This window comes from Candoia aspera, chromosome 6 (genome assembly GCF_035149785.1).
Source record: "Candoia aspera isolate rCanAsp1 chromosome 6, rCanAsp1.hap2, whole genome shotgun sequence".
Lineage (NCBI taxonomy): Eukaryota > Metazoa > Chordata > Lepidosauria > Squamata > Boidae > Candoia > Candoia aspera.
Genome location: NC_086158.1, coordinates 43701846 through 43708124, shown reverse-complemented (window position 1 = coordinate 43708124; position 6279 = coordinate 43701846).

Genomic DNA, 6279 nt, shown 5'->3' with positions numbered 1-6279 from the left:
CACATAACCTATTGATCTGAAATTTAGGAATTTGCCCATTGGACTAGCCCTCTAAATGTCCTGGACCTCAGCTTCTCTAATTCCTTTCTGAATTCTCCATCATATTTGAAAGGCAACAGAATGAGGAAGAAGTGGCTTAAAGTGAAGCCCATAGACACTATCCAGTAGGTAGCTGCCATGTAATTTTTGTACATAATACACTTCCTTTCTGCTCCTTTCATTTTTATGTTCAGAAATGTTGTGTTCCTGATATCCATGTAATATAGTAGTGAGATTTCATAGTTATTTATTGATTTGCACTCCTTCATTTGTTTTTCTTTTGACAATGAGAAGTTTCTGCGAGGATTACTATCCATGTTTTAGCTTCCTCTATAAGGAGAGGCCATTGGAGGTTTGCAACATGTTATGACTGTCATTTGTTTTACTAACATATAAGCAGAACATAGCTGGAGGCTAACAAACAATATCCCAGTTCAGATCCTCACAGAAAGATTCCCAGCACTCTACTTGGTGTCATTGCCACAATTTTTCAAAAGTTTATTAGGGATGAAAAATCAAAGTACTATTAAATTTCTTCTCAATGACTTGCTTTCTGTTCAAAAGTTGGTGTGCGCTTGGTTTGCCTATTTAGATCACTGCAGTCATTGGAGCCAAACTTCAGTTAATTCAGATTCAGTCAGATTGAACTATCCTGTATGAGACAATAGATATTTTCAGTTCTAAAATACCTCGCTTCTAACAAAATCTCAGTGAATTGAATTATGTATTTGTGAACTCATTGTAGTTTAGATAGTTGTTGTAGCATCCCATATTTCTGCTGATTTGCCTTCCATTTCAAAAAGTTCTGTATAAGAAATACAAAACTCAGGGCAACCATTTTGATCACATTATCTTTCAATTATAGCTCTATTCATTAAATTGAAATGGATAAAATAACAACATACTGTTGCCACACATTACTGTTTTAGGTTCAAGAATTTGGACTTAAAAAAGCAGCAACTTGTGTTGCTCATCCCACTTTTTTTCCTATAGAAGTAATTGGGAAATTTTTTTTTCAATTATTAATATTCTTTCTCTCTTTTTCAATAACTACAGTACAATTCATTGTTAGGCCAATAAGAATGGATTCCAGCTGTTTACCTCATTCCTTGGGAATGCAGACCAAGGATGACCCATCATTGCATTTTAAAAATACTTCCTAGTCACAGTGACATGTTAGTTCTCATTTTCCCAAAGTGGAAGTAATTTTGTTGAATAACTCACAAGATTTATTGTGCAATTCTGTGCATTCTGAAATAAGTTCCATACTATATGTTTAGTAGTAGGACTGAAGCACCGGAGAAACCAGGAACAAGAAATGTACAGAGTAACCATATGTACATTCTCTTAGGAATTATGTTTTACTTAATCCTACAGGTCATAATGATATTTAGGATGCCTAGGAATGCAGTATTTAAGTGGCCAAATCTGCAATAAAAAAGAAATGTACCTGTAAATGTTCCAAATGCCCCAGCAATACCAGAAATCAGAAAGTTCCAGGAGCTGTAAAATAAATCTATCCCAAAGTACAACTTTGCACGATCCAGGCAGAAAAAAAACCCCTTGGTTTTCCTTGCTGCAGATGAAGCATTACCTCCTTTAGAGGCCAGGATGGCAATTTGTAGGAACTCTGAAAATCAGATTTGGTGCTTAGGCGGAGCCAAGTTTCCATCATTGAACCCAAGGCCAGAATATTATATGTGGATTATCAGCTTGTGTTAGGTATTACCTAAGGGTCCTAAATTCTAGTGTCAACCTTTCCAATTTCATAAAGCACAGAGACAACACGCAGGATTTAATGAGGTTATTGAAAGCAGCTTTATTTTAAACCTCTTCCTCATCTTGTCCTTATTAGGGCTGAGATTCATCCTAGTCTACTAAGGAGCTAAAGATAAAGCATTGTCTGTCTATTACTGCTTGTGTAACTCAATATATCTATGTGCACATTTTTTGGACTTGTATATGTATCACTGATAGGAACCACTTCTCTAGTTGAAAATCCTGTAATTTTTCTAAGAATAGGATTTTAAACATCCAGATGTCCAATTACAAGACATCTATCATGACAGACAGGTGTATCTTTCCAGATCCAGTCCTGTGCGTGTTACCTTTTCACAGGACATTGTGAACACATACTAGTGTTCAAGTACTGTAAAACTGAAGCCGAATCCAGAAATGACATGGGTATTATGCAGTTAGGAAGAAGGGCAAGATAGCAGTCCCTTTGAAGGAACAGGCCTGGACTTGGTAGTGCTCCTTGATTCCAGTCTGCAATTAGAGGAACAGGTGGCCACAGAGACAAAGAGTACACAAACCTACCTGGACAGGATAGTTTCAGTGATCCCTGCTTTCGTAATCTCACACTTGGATTACCGCAATGCATTCTACAAGGATTATCTTGAATGCGACCTGGAAGCTGCAACTGGTGGTACAGAATGGACCCAGATTGTTAAGTGGAACAGCTAAATAGGACTGGGTGATACTTGTTCTGAAAAAGCTGCACTGCTTGCCTGTGATCTCCCAGGCCTTATTTAAGCTGCTGATATAATGTGCCCATCTCTATAAAGACTTAAATGACTCGGGACCCAGCCTTCTGGCAAACACTTTTTTAAAGGATTTCAGGTATCAATAACCTGGTGGCTTCTGCACACAGAGTGTCTGGGCCCTTAGTTCCTTCTAAACAGCCAGTTGTTTACAATATAGCTATTTCACTATATTTTGCTGTTGCTCCCTTTTACTTCCTCAGCATTCAGATGTTACCTTTTCTGTGCTGTTTCAGCCCCATACCATTCTCCCTTTGAAGGTTAGCAATTGGCTAAATGACTGACAGGACAACTTACTCAAAATTCCACCATATTCATGACTCTTATACAGAGAAAGATGCTTAAGATTGCAGAGTTAGTTAGGAAACTGGTATTTGTGTAAAATGGATTTGATGAGCATTTCCTTATAAATATACATTTAAAATGCAGTCATATAACATTTGCTAAAATGTATGCATAGGCTTGTACAATGAAATTGATTTTCCTCTTTTTCTTGGACAACATAGTACAGGTGTGTATATGCATGAGTGCTTGTGTATAGTATCTTAATATGGTTACTTATTATATTCCAGGTGTGGGAAATAAAACAAGTATGTAATGAAAGTACAAATAATGTGCGATGAAGCAACCCCCTCCCTAACAATTGAACAAAAGAGAAAGACACGAGTAGCAGTTAAATATAATTGACGTACATATTTACATGCAAGTAGCCAAAGTATCTTCAATGTACAGACATTACAATGGATAGGAAGAGCTCAGGGGAAAATCTTGTGCACCAAAATTTTATTCCAGGATTGTTTATAGGACTTTAAACAAGCGATCATTCAACCATAATGTGGCTGAACAATAGCAAAAACGTCAGTTATACTCAATAGCTGCAATTTTAATTTCTTCTAAAATTAAGTCATTCCTTCTTAGCAACTAGCAATTTATTTATTTAAAATATTTATATGGTTGTCCAACTCAACCAATAAAACCTAACAAAAAGAATACAAAGCCACAATACATATACCTACAGAAAATAATGAAACAATAAAATAATAAAATGGTGATCCAAACAGCAGTTATACCATCAACCAAACTTGGCCTCCAGTACAGTACTTCATGACCCAAAGGCCCAGAGAAACAGCCAGATCTGGGCAGGGTCAGCCAGCAACCCGGAGAAACCAGCAGTGTCTGGGCCAATCATATGTCAGGAGGAAGGTCATTCTGTAAGATATGGGCCTTCACTAAGGAGCATCTTCTGGGTCCCACAAGATGGCAGTTTCAGTTAAGGGGCCTGGAGTGCACCCTCCCTATCAGAATGTGTGGGGCAGGCACATACCCTGGAGAGAAGGCAGTCCCTCAAGTAACCCATCCTATTCCATGCAAAGCTTTAAAGGTGACAACCAGCACCTTGATTTGTACCTGGAAGCCAATTTGGAGCCAGTGCAGCTGGTATATTCAGTTACCATTTGGGGAGCAAATATATTTGTTTTTCTTTACTTTTGCTCTCAGCATTTACCTAAGGGACAACAGACGGAGTTATAGAATCATTATGTTTCTGTAACGATGGTTATCGGTGTTTTTCCTTACAATTCAAGGTATAATTGAATGCTAAATTTCCAGTGAACTTAAACTGCAATAATGAAGAAACTATAAGAATGAAAAAAATATGCTTTCTTCATCAGTTTTGCATCACCTAACCTGATGTCAAGTCTTGGGGAATTAAGAAATTTGCACCTCTTTAATAGCATTTTCATTGCTTCTAGAAAATATTGCCACTGTGGATTTTTTATTTCATGAAAAGCACTTGTGTTGCTTTGTATCATTCAGGGAATCTGACTAAACATACCTCGTGTGTTACACAACACCTGCAGCTTTCTTCTATGGAAACTAAGCATAATCTTGGATAAGCCTTCATCTCACTGATTCAGCACTAGATACTGTCACGGACATATATCCTTGAGGTCAGTGGAGCATATGGAAGACACCTCTTTTCTTTGCCAGGTATACATGCCAAAACATTTTTGCCATACAAGGCATTAAATTATTTCACACAAGCAAGTTTGACTAGTACTACAATTGTATCAGTTACCCTATATATGAAGACTCAAGACAGAATTCCCAGGATTTCTTTCTAGGGATATGAAAATGCTGCAGTTTTTTTGACTAATATAATGTTCATGAAATGCTACTCCTGCTTATTAAATGTCATTGTCCCCCTCCTAAGGTCATTATGATTCACATTATAGATGTTATTAATTTTCATAGCATCAATATGGGATAACTTGGAAAAAGCAGCTACTATCACTAAAGATACCAAAGAGTGTCCTTTTACTCTAGGACAAGAACAGGAACATTTTGGGAGTTAGGTCAGGATAAAGCAAATTTTGATTGAATAAAAAACTGTAATTACTTTCCAAGGATTTCATAATTTTCTCCAGCTGTCATCTTAACAATTATAATCCAGTGGCAACTTTTGAAGGGGCTCTGGGATGCCCCATAGGTTTAGGCAGACTACAGAACAGATTTCTCCTCTGGGAGGAAAACTACACCTCTCTCTCACTAACCTTCATTGCTCAGTAGTAGCACAGTTCAGCCAAACAAATGTAAAACATTTAAAAAGTCCTTTGGCTAAATGAGAAAAACTGACATCTTTCTGTATTCTTATGCTGAAACTGCATGTTAAAGAAAGACAATGTTCTAAATTGAAAACACACCTAAGTGATATTGTGGGAGCCTACAGAAACCCTTGCCCAAACTGGGTTTACACTGATCAGATTTAATGTTTAACCCTCTATTACTGATAGCACCCTTTTAAAATCATCAGATATATTTACTATTGGTTCCACTGTGCTCCAATTAATTTATATCAGCCTTTCTCAACCTTTTGACCCTCGAAGAACTTTGAAATATTTTGCAGGCCTTGGGGAACCCCTGCACATTCAGGCTCAAATATAGGCCAGAAGTAAACAAAATTATTATATCCGTTTCATGTATAGGCCTGTATATATTCATTAACAGTGTTCTTGAACTAAAAATAATGAAACTTACCTCTTTAATGTAAAGTTGCCCAAATTTGAAATAATTTTTTAAAATAAATCATGATCTCCCAGGGAACTCCTAGTGACCTCTCGTGGAACCCTAGGGTTCCATGAAACCCTGGCTGAGAAATTCTGATTTATATGAAGGCCGATGGCCTTCAGAGGCTGCCATTGAGGATAATAGCCATTGACCCCCAGGACTGCTATGAATTAGTCCAACTCTTTTTCGAAGCCAGCCAAGCTGGTAGCCAGCACTTCTTGTGGTAGCAATTTCCGAAGTTTAATTATGTACTGTGTAAAAAATAATAATAATTTTTGTCCTAATTCTTCCAGGATTCAATTTCATTGGATGACCTCTGGTTCTAGTATTTTGGGAAGAGGAAAATAGTTTTTCCTTGTCCACTTTACCCACCCTATGCATAATTATGTGCCCCTCAATCATGTCCCTTCTTTTACCTCTTTTCTAAACTAAAAAGCCCCAAATGATCATCGTAGCCTTTCCTTATAAGGAAGCTGCTCCAGCCCCTCAATCATCTTAGTTGCCCTCCTCTGAACCACCTCCAGCTCTATATCTTTTTGAGGTGCGGCAACCAGAATGCACACATTCCAGATGCGACCAGACCACTGATTTATATAAGGCAAAAATGGCATCTCCATTTTCAATACTGTTT